We start from the raw sequence: 13,699 nt of genomic DNA on the forward strand, positions 1-13,699 counted from the left end.
AGCTCTCCAAAACAACAGAGCCCCTCCATGGGCTCTTGGCTAGGACGTTAGACTGAAGCTCTAAAGATCCCAGGTTTCCACAGTGACTTTTTGTTTGATATCCATTACCTTCAGTGCTGAGTAGTCAAACTTTAAACCCTCTCAAACTTGGTAAAATAAAACATTACTTTAACAACATCAATCTATTTCCCTCCACATTCCAGCTTCTTTCTTTCTTCACCCCTCATTTCTTTCTGAGCCCCCTTCAGTCCGTCTTTATTTTCTTTATTGGAACAAGTTTCTCAAAGCCCTACTCAGTGTGAGTCTCAGAACTGAGAGAATACTATCACAGGCTGTAAGTTCACTGCTAAGAGGAAAGTTTTACTCCTTGTATGAAGGTCCGAAAGAGTGGAGTGCAACTTTCCACAAACTACTATTTAAATACAATCTCCCGGACCTTCCGTAACCTGAGTCTAGACAGAAATATTTAGAATTCTTCTCTGAAAAAGTGGCAACCCTCCTGCAGGGCTTGAAAGCAGACAATACTCATCATTAGAATCCACAGCCAGCAACACTAGAAAACTGCCACTCATGACCAAGTTAGCAGCAAGTTGGGCCACGGGGATGCTCTCTATGCTTGAAACATCAGATAACTCACTAGAAAACTACCTGGAATTTGGCACCCAGACTCATCCTCAACCTCCCGCTCTGAATTCACATCTCACCATACCTCAGAGAGCTCCACTGTCTCCCGAAACAGAAATGAACTAATTTCAAACACCTTACATACACATTCAAGGCACAACACAACGTAGGCCCCACCTACTTGACCAGTTGCTTCTCTTTCCACAACCACCAAGAGACTTCCATCTACTCAGGGCTCCTACTCACACACATCCCATACATACAGAGAACCAGATCAGGAGGATGGGTGTTCTGTTGCATCACTCCTAAAGCATGGAATGGACTCCCATTTCACACAAGAGCATTTTATTCTCTTCTTCAATTCTGCAAGAAGTTGAAGACCTGCGTTTTTAATAAACCAACCTACCTTAGACAGGGCTACACACACACACGCCTGCTCAGCGCCAGGAAACCCTTGCAGGTGATTGCGTGCCTTACAAATACCCATTACGTTACAGATGCACCCCCAGGGCTCCACCAGATGTTTCACAGCAATGGGTGTGACAGAGCATAACATGGCTGTGCCTTTATGCTTTCTTTGGTAGAAGAGAAGGACAGCATTTACCTTCATATATTGTGTGAAAAACTATACCCATGTAAATGTGATGCATTAAAAGACCACAACATTATGGTGCCTTTGTGAGTGATATTACACTTGTTAGATATAAACTGCTTTTATGAAATGTTAACCAGATGCATTTATACCTTGGTATCTTAACAAATGATATATTTTATAGTCACTCATCATTTACTGTGTTTAAGACAATTGCATTTGTAAAAACATAACTAAAATGTGCTTCCATTCCATTGTTCAAGCTGGAGTTAAGGTCTGCCAATTCCTATGTTTAATTTCAACATGAAACTTGCTTTGTTTGTGCGCTATTTTTCTTTCGTCTGCAGGTGATAGGTAAGGAAGAGAGAGTTGGGTTGCCAAGGACGAAACTTGGTAACAAGGAGCTACAAGAACGGCTCCCTTACTATATTCCTGGGCATGGATGTAATCCAAGGTGGAGCAGATGTGTTCAGAAGAGGATAAAAGTGAATTGGACATAATTCACAATGGTGTCTTGTTAGTAATTGTTTCTTTGGGTGTGATGTCAGCTACTGGAAGGCTCTGGGGTGATTAAAGTGTTGTTCAGTTAGGCAGAGATTCAGAATCTTTTTGCCCCCTTGACTAGAGTGGACTCTAAGGGAAAGATAACTCTCCTTGACTAAGTGGCAGTCGCGACTCACAGGGTTTACCAGAGGTGGGGTGGAGAGCGGGGTGTGGGGAGGCAAGGAGAATATTAACAATATTAAAAAGTTAAAAAACTAAAAACTTACCTGCTCCGTCGCACCGCTGCTCCTCCGTCAGCAGCAGGCTCCCAGCCTGCCCTGCGGCCAATCCTGACGCTGCTCAGAGAAGCGTTAGGATTGGCTGGGAGTGCCCAGCCACGGTGCTCCCAGACAGACTGGGAGCCTGTGCCTGCTCTCTCCAGCCCGGCAGCAGTGTGCCCCAGATGGCCGGCCAAACACACATGTGCACTGAGGGGAGTGCACAGTGCACTCCCCTCACTGCTCGTCACCCCCAATGCCCCACCCCTTTATAATTCTCAGTATAATGTACATGCGACATCAGCTCCCGCGAGTTTCTGTAGTGTAGTGGTTATCACGTTCGCTGCCCCCGTGAAAGGTCGCGGGTTTGAAACTGGGCGGAAACACTTTTAACACTTCCATCTACCTTGTTCTGCATTATTATTAATATCTATGACCACCTAACTTGTTCTGCATTATTAATATATATGACGAGCGATACTTCTGTGCTACAATTTTAATTGATATCATCCATATAGTAACATATTTCAAATAAACAAGATAAGCAACGCATAGATGATGTAAACTGTGCAAAAGATATTAGCTCGCTTGTAATTAGTACGGGACTGAAAATTTTAAAATAATACAAAACTAAAGAAATGAATGTTAAATTATTAAAACTACAGCAGGTTCTACCGAGATTCAAACTCAGATCGCTGGACTCAAAGTCCAGAGTGCTAACCATTACACCATGGAACCTTCCATTGACAAGCATGAGGTGCGTTAGTAGTGAAATGACAGTATCCTGTAGTGTGCACGTCTCCTTGTAAAAGTCCTGATGTTTTTCAGATGTCAGGTTATTAATGGCAAGGAACACAAGCATTGGCAAAGCCAATAGGTATCGCCTATGTGATAGCTACTGGTTTTGCCAGTGATTTAGCCATGCTGCAACATGGCTGAAAGTAAAGGAAAAAAGCTGTATATGACACAGCCAGCATTGATCACTTCATAGTGCTTTTTTTTACATTCATCCATGCTGCACTGAAGCCAGAGCTGCTGTACAATGTGGCTAAAAAAACATTCACAAAACCAATAGATCCCACATAGGCAAGATCTATTAGCTTTACCAAGGCTTGTTTGTCATCTGGAGCCATTGTGGTACTGCCATGAAAGAGCTGCCAACAATAGCCAGGCCCTGTTCATACTGCAATTCGGGTCATCATTCACACTGCTGTCAAGAAACCAGTAATGTTTTATAAAAACACAGCTGAGTGATTTGAGCTAAAAAAAAAGTGTTTGCTCCTTAAGTGCATTTTTCAGTCCGGGGGGGGGGGGATTACATACATTGCAGTGTTGAACCAACGCTTCTGCATTTCTGGGATGCATATGTTACACTTGTACTGATCCTGTTTTGTGATGACATTTGTGGCATATCAACGTGCTAAATAAAAAGACATTTGCGCTGACTAACCAGGGCAAATACGTTCAAATGACGATGCCCAATTGCTGTAGCATCAGTGCAGGGTATGTAATGTAGCGCCTGGGGTCTAGCTTCTATGCCCCAACCATAATCTCCCTTCTGGTGATGCGTGTCACGAGCTACACTTTATGTGGAAGCGCGAGGGATGCCTGAAGAAGTCAAAGACACGCAGGCAGCCGTGGGACTGACACTGTGCTCGAGAGCGCCTAGCAGCAGAGTTTCTAGGTGCTTCCAGGGGTGAGATGATGGCTGTCAGGCCTTTGCTGGGAGCCAGGGGGGGACGAGGAGTTTTCACAACAGATGCTTGTCTCAAAAAGGTGGGGTGGGCTAGGGCAGAGTCAGTCATGGGCAGCCTCCAAGATGGCTCACTAGTAAAGTGCCCCCTGCTGGTACCTGAGCATGACTTACAGGTCACATTCTTAAATCCGAGCCGAGTGGGCTCAACGCTTTTCCCTCACAAGGTATATAAAGTGGCTGCTATGAATACTGGTTATTTACGGTGCTATGAAGGTGACATATGGAAATAGCAAACACTTTAGAAATCAGGTCACTTTACTTTCCTTTTGTTGCACAAGAGCACAGAACCGGATGAGCAGCTCCTCACGTGCACTGTGGCTGGCCAGGGATGGACACTTTACAGAACCAGTGCTGAGCCTCTTAAGCAGAGCTGGATCTGTTCAAGTCTGTGCAAACCCTGGGCCTGCTCACAGCCTGGCAAGCTGCAGACAATGTTGGGTGCAGCCTTAAATGTGAAATCGTTCCAAGTTGCCACTGTTTGTAGTGAGTTTAACAGACACTGTCTCTGGCTTCCTTCCTGCACGAGGCCAGGTAGGAAGCAGTATCACTCCCCCCATCCTGTGTGTTAGAGAATGGTTTCCATTGCAGTGGGAGGCGGGGCCGTCCATGCCAGGTTTTCAAGGTGACCTCGGACGAGCTTAATATGTAACTGTTGTTCATTTCTGGCAATCATATATATATCTTGTGGATATCCTGCAAATCCGGCATGGATCCGACTCTACTGGACTTATGTTGGGCACCCTTGCACTAGAGCAAGGTTTTTTATGTAAAACTGGTAAGTGTTAATATTGTCATTGTTCACGCCTTCACCAATCACAGGGGGGGGCAACATGCCTGCATCCTCACCGCACACTCCCTATCATTCTTACACTGAGCGCCAAGCTTTCCAAAGTTTAAGAATCTACACAACTTTCAGCATTCCTGCTGAGTTCGTTGGCCGACATACTTGTTGTGATGGTTTTGCCATTTTATTTCCTGAGCTGTACTTTTCTCAAGAAAGTTAGTTCCCATTATTTTTAATAAACCATTGAGAATGCTGAGAAATCACTTTGTGCGTCTGCGACAAGACACATTTATTTTTTTGAATTCTAAGTAAAGGTAATCAAGATGGAAAGACAATGGCTGTATGACTGACTTCAACAGAAAGCCCTCCCCCATGCTTGCTGCTGAAATATTGAGATATTAGAAAAGCACTGAAAATGTGCATTGCTAAAGCGGCATGTGTTTTCCAGAGTACGCAAATGAAGAGGAAAAGCACGCCTTGCCAATTAAAATGCAGAGTCACCCTTTGTAGTTATTGTGCGATGAGTTTCCAAAAAGTACTCAGGTGGTAGATGAAATGATGCTGATTGTAGGTTTGTGATGCTGGAGAATGAGATAGGCATCTGAAAATAACCCGCATGCATCCTGAAGACACAGCTTGATATGTGACCTCGGTCTTTAAATGCCCAGCACACATACACATGATCACCATGGGCCCCACTGCTGGCAGGTACATAACCTGAAGGCTGCAGTCACATGATGCTTCCGTCCCTTCGATAGCTCAGTTGGTAGAGCGGAGGACTGTAGTGGTGAAGCTGATATCCTTAGGTCGCTGGTTCAAATCCGGCTCGAAGGATTTTTTTTCGTATTTGCTCTTCATATTTCTTTTCACATTCTGAAATTAAAATACGCCATGTTTTGAAGCAACGACGCTAGAGCTTGACAATTGTTTTTGTCTCCCCCATTTTTCTCAGATGGCACCAAGAAGTGAATTTAGCCAGAGCAGAAATGGATGGAGGTGCAGCCGCTGATCCCAGGGATTGTCAGAGAGAGAAAAGGAGGAGTCTGTGCAGAGGAAGCTGTAAATCAGTGATACAAAGAGAGCGGCTCTTTCCTTGCACAGATGGGGTCAACACTGACATTTCTGTGGGTGCAGCGCCCCCAGCAGGGGGACAGGTAGAACAATCAGTAGGAGGTCAGGTACCAGGGAGTCATCAGTTCCTCGTTAGTATAGTGGTCAGTATCCCCGCCTGTCACGCGGGAGACCGGGGTTCAATTCCCCGACGGGGAGACTATGTTTATGACTTAACCATGTTTACACTTTAGAAATACATTTTGTTATTTGTTTCGTTTACAATCTCGACATTTTAGAAGTATTGCGATTTAATGTATATGAAGTGCACTGTATAATATGATCAGTGGCAGCATATAGAATTGTAATAAATACCAACACCGAGGCGCCTCTAGCAGAGCTGGCAGGCTTGGAAATCCAACAGAGAAAGCTTTCAACATGAAGGAATCAAGTTTTGGGAACACATTTGTACATTTTGATTTTAAGTTATGGACCACTTAGTCGACAGCGAATGTTTAATATTTACAGAAAAACAAAGTACTATGTGGTGAACAATTGGTACTGGCTGTTTTGCTTGATTATCAATTCCACGTAATCGCGTCATGGTTAATTTCAAATGTATTATAAGCTTCATCACTATTACTTTTTCTAGTTGCGCCTCTGATTTTCAACTAAAACTATATATCATCTATTCAAACAATTAGAACCAAACTGTATCTTTTTTAATAACGAACGTACTTTTCTGAAATTGGAGTGAATGCAAGTTGTAGTAACGAAGAAACGTAGGCTTCCGGGTAGTGTATTGGTTATTCATGTTTTTAGGGTCGAGCCTGCGTTGCATGCGCTCGCGCATGCGTATCGCAGCGAGACGCTTTAGTGTTTAGAAAAGGGCTCGGAGCCCTGTCAACGTCACGTCAGTGTTTTTTATTGGTACGTGGGCTTGCCTAATAAAATCCGCTTGCTTTCATTAGTCGAAGGCACGCATAGGTCATGCCTTTTCCGGTGGCTCGCCCTCCTCCAGCGCAGCGACCAAGTACAGAAAACATGCGAGGCTCGCTGTTTTCCATCGGGCTCATGGACTTCTTTTTCTCTCATTCACGAGCGCGATCTCGCTTGGCAGAAGTCGAGCACTTTACATAATTAACTTCACTTTTTCGGGTTATGTACATAAATGCACTTTTGCCCGATAGGTGAAAAGTCGGGTTAGGAGTTTACAACGCGATCAGCTGTAACATGAGCAAACGCGAGACCCGTTGCATTGCAAATGCTTGTTTTAATAGTTTGTGTCTCCGTCAAGTATTCTCCATCTATTTAATGTAAATCTATTTAATGTGCAGTATCTCTTTCTTCGTGGTCTCCATGAATGCAGTGTGTCTTCCATGTCTGGTGTTTTATTCTGGCTTTTTGTATATCTTGGTCAGTCGGCGAAAGCGTAGGTTTAAGCCTGTGTGGTGATGTCTGGTCCACACTGCTGTAAAGAGAGCAGCGACCCCCGGCGAGGCTTCTTTCAGACTAAGGGGGGAGGTGATGAGAGACCTGGACACCTGTAAAGATACCTGTGAGCTCTCCAAAACAACAGAGCCCCTCCATGGGCTCTTGGCTAGGACGTTAGACTGAAGCTCTAAAGATCCCAGGTTTCCACAGTGACTTTTTGTTTGATATCCATTACCTTCAGTGCTGAGTAGTCAAACTTTAAACCCTCTCAAACTTGGTAAAATAAAACATTACTTTAACAACATCAATCTATTTCCCTCCACATTCCAGCTTCTTTCTTTCTTCACCCCTCATTTCTTTCTGAGCCCCCTTCAGTCCGTCTTTATTTTCTTTATTGGAACAAGTTTCTCAAAGCCCTACTCAGTGTGAGTCTCAGAACTGAGAGAATACTATCACAGGCTGTAAGTTCACTGCTAAGAGGAAAGTTTTACTCCTTGTATGAAGGTCCGAAAGAGTGGAGTGCAACTTTCCACAAACTACTATTTAAATACAATCTCCCGGACCTTCCGTAACCTGAGTCTAGACAGAAATATTTAGAATTCTTCTCTGAAAAAGTGGCAACCCTCCTGCAGGGCTTGAAAGCAGACAATACTCATCATTAGAATCCACAGCCAGCAACACTAGAAAACTGCCACTCATGACCAAGTTAGCAGCAAGTTGGGCCACGGGGATGCTCTCTATGCTTGAAACATCAGATAACTCACTAGAAAACTACCTGGAATTTGGCACCCAGACTCATCCTCAACCTCCCGCTCTGAATTCACATCTCACCATACCTCAGAGAGCTCCACTGTCTCCCGAAACAGAAATGAACTAATTTCAAACACCTTACATACACATTCAAGGCACAACACAACGTAGGCCCCACCTACTTGACCAGTTGCTTCTCTTTCCACAACCACCAAGAGACTTCCATCTACTCAGGGCTCCTACTCACACACATCCCATACATACAGAGAACCAGATCAGGAGGATGGGTGTTCTGTTGCATCACTCCTAAAGCATGGAATGGACTCCCATTTCACACAAGAGCATTTTATTCTCTTCTTCAATTCTGCAAGAAGTTGAAGACCTGCGTTTTTAATAAACCAACCTACCTTAGACAGGGCTACACACACACACGCCTGCTCAGCGCCAGGAAACCCTTGCAGGTGATTGCGTGCCTTACAAATACCCATTACGTTACAGATGCACCCCCAGGGCTCCACCAGATGTTTCACAGCAATGGGTGTGACAGAGCATAACATGGCTGTGCCTTTATGCTTTCTTTGGTAGAAGAGAAGGACAGCATTTACCTTCATATATTGTGTGAAAAACTATACCCATGTAAATGTGATGCATTAAAAGACCACAACATTATGGTGCCTTTGTGAGTGATATTACACTTGTTAGATATAAACTGCTTTTATGAAATGTTAACCAGATGCATTTATACCTTGGTATCTTAACAAATGATATATTTTATAGTCACTCATCATTTACTGTGTTTAAGACAATTGCATTTGTAAAAACATAACTAAAATGTGCTTCCATTCCATTGTTCAAGCTGGAGTTAAGGTCTGCCAATTCCTATGTTTAATTTCAACATGAAACTTGCTTTGTTTGTGCGCTATTTTTCTTTCGTCTGCAGGTGATAGGTAAGGAAGAGAGAGTTGGGTTGCCAAGGACGAAACTTGGTAACAAGGAGCTACAAGAACGGCTCCCTTACTATATTCCTGGGCATGGATGTAATCCAAGGTGGAGCAGATGTGTTCAGAAGAGGATAAAAGTGAATTGGACATAATTCACAATGGTGTCTTGTTAGTAATTGTTTCTTTGGGTGTGATGTCAGCTACTGGAAGGCTCTGGGGTGATTAAAGTGTTGTTCAGTTAGGCAGAGATTCAGAATCTTTTTGCCCCCTTGACTAGAGTGGACTCTAAGGGAAAGATAACTCTCCTTGACTAAGTGGCAGTCGCGACTCACAGGGGTTACCAGAGGTGGGGTGGAGAGCGGGGTGTGGGGAGGCAAGGAGAATATTAACAATATTAAAAAGTTAAAAAACTAAAAACTTACCTGCTCCGTCGCACCGCTGCTCCTCCGTCAGCAGCAGGCTCCCAGCCTGCCCTGCGGCCAATCCTGACGCTGCTCAGAGAAGCGTTAGGATTGGCTGGGAGTGCCCAGCCACGGTGCTCCCAGACAGACTGGGAGCCTGTGCCTGCTCTCTCCAGCCCGGCAGCAGTGTGCCCCAGATGGCCGGCCAAACACACATGTGCACTGAGGGGAGTGCACAGTGCACTCCCCTCACTGCTCGTCACCCCCAATGCCCCACCCCTTTATAATTCTCAGTATAATGTACATGCGACATCAGCTCCCGCGAGTTTCTGTAGTGTAGTGGTTATCACGTTCGCTGCCCCCGTGAAAGGTCGCGGGTTTGAAACTGGGCGGAAACACTTTTAACACTTCCATCTACCTTGTTCTGCATTATTATTAATATCTATGACCACCTAACTTGTTCTGCATTATTAATATATATGACGAGCGATACTTCTGTGCTACAATTTTAATTGATATCATCCATATAGTAACATATTTCAAATAAACAAGATAAGCAACGCATAGATGATGTAAACTGTGCAAAAGATATTAGCTCGCTTGTAATTAGTACGGGACTGAAAATTTTAAAATAATACAAAACTAAAGAAATGAATGTTAAATTATTAAAACTACAGCAGGTTCTACCGAGATTCAAACTCAGATCGCTGGACTCAAAGTCCAGAGTGCTAACCATTACACCATGGAACCTTCCATTGACAAGCATGAGGTGCGTTAGTAGTGAAATGACAGTATCCTGTAGTGTGCACGTCTCCTTGTAAAAGTCCTGATGTTTTTCAGATGTCAGGTTATTAATGGCAAGGAACACAAGCATTGGCAAAGCCAATAGGTATCGCCTATGTGATAGCTACTGGTTTTGCCAGTGATTTAGCCATGCTGCAACATGGCTGAAAGTAAAGGAAAAAAGCTGTATATGACACAGCCAGCATTGATCACTTCATAGTGCTTTTTTTTACATTCATCCATGCTGCACTGAAGCCAGAGCTGCTGTACAATGTGGCTAAAAAAACATTCACAAAACCAATAGATCCCACATAGGCAAGATCTATTAGCTTTACCAAGGCTTGTTTGTCATCTGGAGCCATTGTGGTACTGCCATGAAAGAGCTGCCAACAATAGCCAGGCCCTGTTCATACTGCAATTCGGGTCATCATTCACACTGCTGTCAAGAAACCAGTAATGTTTTATAAAAACACAGCTGAGTGATTTGAGCTAAAAAAAAAGTGTTTGCTCCTTAAGTGCATTTTTCAGTCCGGGGGGGGGGGGGGGGATTACATACATTGCAGTGTTGAACCAACGCTTCTGCATTTCTGGGATGCATATGTTACACTTGTACTGATCCTGTTTTGTGATGACATTTGTGGCATATCAACGTGCTAAATAAAAAGACATTTGCGCTGACTAACCAGGGCAAATACGTTCAAATGACGATGCCCAATTGCTGTAGCATCAGTGCAGGGTATGTAATGTAGCGCCTGGGGTCTAGCTTCTATGCCCCAACCATAATCTCCCTTCTGGTGATGCGTGTCACGAGCTACACTTTATGTGGAAGCGCGAGGGATGCCTGAAGAAGTCAAAGACACGCAGGCAGCCGTGGGACTGACACTGTGCTCGAGAGCGCCTAGCAGCAGAGTTTCTAGGTGCTTCCAGGGGTGAGATGATGGCTGTCAGGCCTTTGCTGGGAGCCAGGGGGGGACGAGGAGTTTTCACAACAGATGCTTGTCTCAAAAAGGTGGGGTGGGCTAGGGCAGAGTCAGTCATGGGCAGCCTCCAAGATGGCTCACTAGTAAAGTGCCCCCTGCTGGTACCTGAGCATGACTTACAGGTCACATTCTTAAATCCGAGCCGAGTGGGCTCAACGCTTTTCCCTCACAAGGTATATAAAGTGGCTGCTATGAATACTGGTTATTTACGGTGCTATGAAGGTGACATATGGAAATAGCAAACACTTTAGAAATCAGGTCACTTTACTTTCCTTTTGTTGCACAAGAGCACAGAACCGGATGAGCAGCTCCTCACGTGCACTGTGGCTGGCCAGGGATGGACACTTTACAGAACCAGTGCTGAGCCTCTTAAGCAGAGCTGGATCTGTTCAAGTCTGTGCAAACCCTGGGCCTGCTCACAGCCTGGCAAGCTGCAGACAATGTTGGGTGCAGCCTTAAATGTGAAATCGTTCCAAGTTGCCACTGTTTGTAGTGAGTTTAACAGACACTGTCTCTGGCTTCCTTCCTGCACGAGGCCAGGTAGGAAGCAGTATCACTCCCCCCATCCTGTGTGTTAGAGAATGGTTTCCATTGCAGTGGGAGGCGGGGTCGTCCATGCCAGGTTTTCAAGGTGACCTCGGACGAGCTTAATATGTAACTGTTGTTCATTTCTGGCAATCATATATATATCTTGTGGATATCCTGCAAATCCGGCATGGATCCGACTCTACTGGACTTATGTTGGGCACCCTTGCACTAGAGCAAGGTTTTTTATGTAAAACTGGTAAGTGTTAATATTGTCATTGTTCACGCCTTCACCAATCACAGGGGGGGGCAACATGCCTGCATCCTCACCGCACACTCCCTATCATTCTTACACTGAGCGCCAAGCTTTCCAAAGTTTAAGAATCTACACAACTTTCAGCATTCCTGCTGAGTTCATTGGCCGACATACTTGTTGTGATGGTTTTGCCATTTTATTTCCTGAGCTGTACTTTTCTCAAGAAAGTTAGTTCCCATTATTTTTAATAAACCATTGAGAATGCTGAGAAATCACTGTGTGCGTCTGCGACAAGACACATTTATTTTTTTGAATTCTAAGTAAAGGTAATCAAGATGGAAAGACAATGGCTGTATGACTGACTTCAACAGAAAGCCCTCCCCCATGCTTGCTGCTGAAATATTGAGATATTAGAAAAGCACTGAAAATGTGCATTGCTAAAGCGGCATGTGTTTTCCAGAGTACGCAAATGAAGAGGAAAAGCACGCCTTGCCAATTAAAATGCAGAGTCACCCTTTGTAGTTATTGTGCGATGAGTTTCCAAAAAGTACTCCGGTGGTAGATGAAATGATGCTGATTGTAGGTTTGTGATGCTGGAGAATGAGATAGGCATCTGAAAATAAACAGCATGCATCCTGAAGACACAGCTTGATATGTGACCTCGGTCTTTAAATGCCCAGCACACATACACATGATCACCATGGGCCCCACTGCTGGCAGGTACATAACCTGAAGGCTGCAGTCACATGATGCTTCCGTCCCTTCGATAGCTCAGTTGGTAGAGCGGAGGACTGTAGTGGTGAAGCTGATATCCTTAGGTCGCTGGTTCAAATCCGGCTCGAAGGATTTTTTTTCGTATTTGCTCTTCATATTTCTTTTCACATTCTGAAATTAAAATACGCCATGTTTTGAAGCAACGACGCTAGAGCTTGACAATTGTTTTTGTCTCCCCCATTTTTCTCAGATGGCACCAAGAAGTGAATTTAGCCAGAGCAGAAATGGATGGAGGTGCAGCCGCTGATCCCAGGGATTGTCAGAGAGAGAAAAGGAGGAGTCTGTGCAGAGGAAGCTGTAAATCAGTGATACAAAGAGAGCGGCTCTTTCCTTGCACAGATGGGGTCAACACTGACATTTCTGTGGGTGCAGCGCCCCCAGCAGGGGGACAGGTAGAACAATCAGTAGGAGGTCAGGTACCAGGGAGTCATCAGTTCCTCGTTAGTATAGTGGTCAGTATCCCCGCCTGTCACGCGGGAGACCGGGGTTCAATTCCCCGACGGGGAGACTATGTTTATGACTTAACCATGTTTACACTTTAGAAATACATTTTGTTATTTGTTTCGTTTACAATCTCGACATTTTAGAAGTATTGCGATTTAATGTATATGAAGTGCACTGTATAATATGATCAGTGGCAGCATATAGAATTGTAATAAATACCAACACCGAGGCGCCTCTAGCAGAGCTGGCAGGCTTGGAAATCCAACAGAGAAAGCTTTCAACATGAAGGAATCAAGTTTTGGGAACACATTTGTACATTTTGATTTTAAGTTATGGACCACTTAGTCGACAGCGAATGTTTAATATTTACAGAAAAACAAAGTACTATGTGGTGAACAATTGGTACTGGCTGTTTTGCTTGATTATCAATTCCACGTAATCGCGTCATGGTTAATTTCAAATGTATTATAAGCTTCATCACTATTACTTTTTCTAGTTGCGCCTCTGATTTTCAACTAAAACTATATATCATCTATACAAACAATTAGAACCAAACTGTATCTTTTTTAATAACGAACGTACTTTTCTGAAATTGGAGTGAATGCAAGTTGTAGTAACGAAGAAACGTAGGCTTCCGGGTAGTGTATTGGTTATTCATGTTTTTAGGGTCGAGCCTGCGTTGCATGCGCTCGCGCATGCGTATCGCAGCGAGACGCTTTAGTGTTTAGAAAAGGGCTCGGAGCCCTGTCAACGTCACGTCAGTGTTTTTTATTGGTACGTGGGCTTGCCTAATAAAATCCGCTTGCTTTCATTAGTCGAAGGCACGCATAGGTCATGCCTTTTC

General features: G+C 44.2%; 4 non-coding genes across 4 annotated transcripts; all 4 read left to right on the forward strand.

Annotated features, from left to right (window-relative positions):
- The first annotated feature begins 5,265 nt into the window (after window positions 1-5,265).
- Window positions 5,266-5,351, forward strand: TRNAY-GUA (transfer RNA tyrosine (anticodon GUA)). The gene is given in 2 exon segments: window positions 5,266-5,302; window positions 5,316-5,351. It is a non-coding gene; the product is annotated as a tRNA-Tyr (tRNA).
- Window positions 5,352-5,714: 363 nt separating this feature from the next.
- Window positions 5,715-5,786, forward strand: TRNAD-GUC (transfer RNA aspartic acid (anticodon GUC)). Its single transcript has one exon. It is a non-coding gene; the product is annotated as a tRNA-Asp (tRNA).
- A 6,611-nt stretch (window positions 5,787-12,397) lies between these two features.
- On the forward strand, window positions 12,398-12,483 carry TRNAY-GUA (transfer RNA tyrosine (anticodon GUA)). Its single transcript is given in 2 exon segments — window positions 12,398-12,434; window positions 12,448-12,483. It is a non-coding gene; the product is annotated as a tRNA-Tyr (tRNA).
- A 363-nt stretch (window positions 12,484-12,846) lies between these two features.
- Window positions 12,847-12,918, forward strand: TRNAD-GUC (transfer RNA aspartic acid (anticodon GUC)). Its single transcript has one exon. It is a non-coding gene; the product is annotated as a tRNA-Asp (tRNA).
- Window positions 12,919-13,699: the final 781 nt, after the last annotated feature.

This window comes from Pleurodeles waltl, unplaced genomic scaffold (assembly GCF_031143425.1).
Source record: "Pleurodeles waltl isolate 20211129_DDA unplaced genomic scaffold, aPleWal1.hap1.20221129 scaffold_236, whole genome shotgun sequence".
Lineage (NCBI taxonomy): Eukaryota > Metazoa > Chordata > Amphibia > Caudata > Salamandridae > Pleurodeles > Pleurodeles waltl.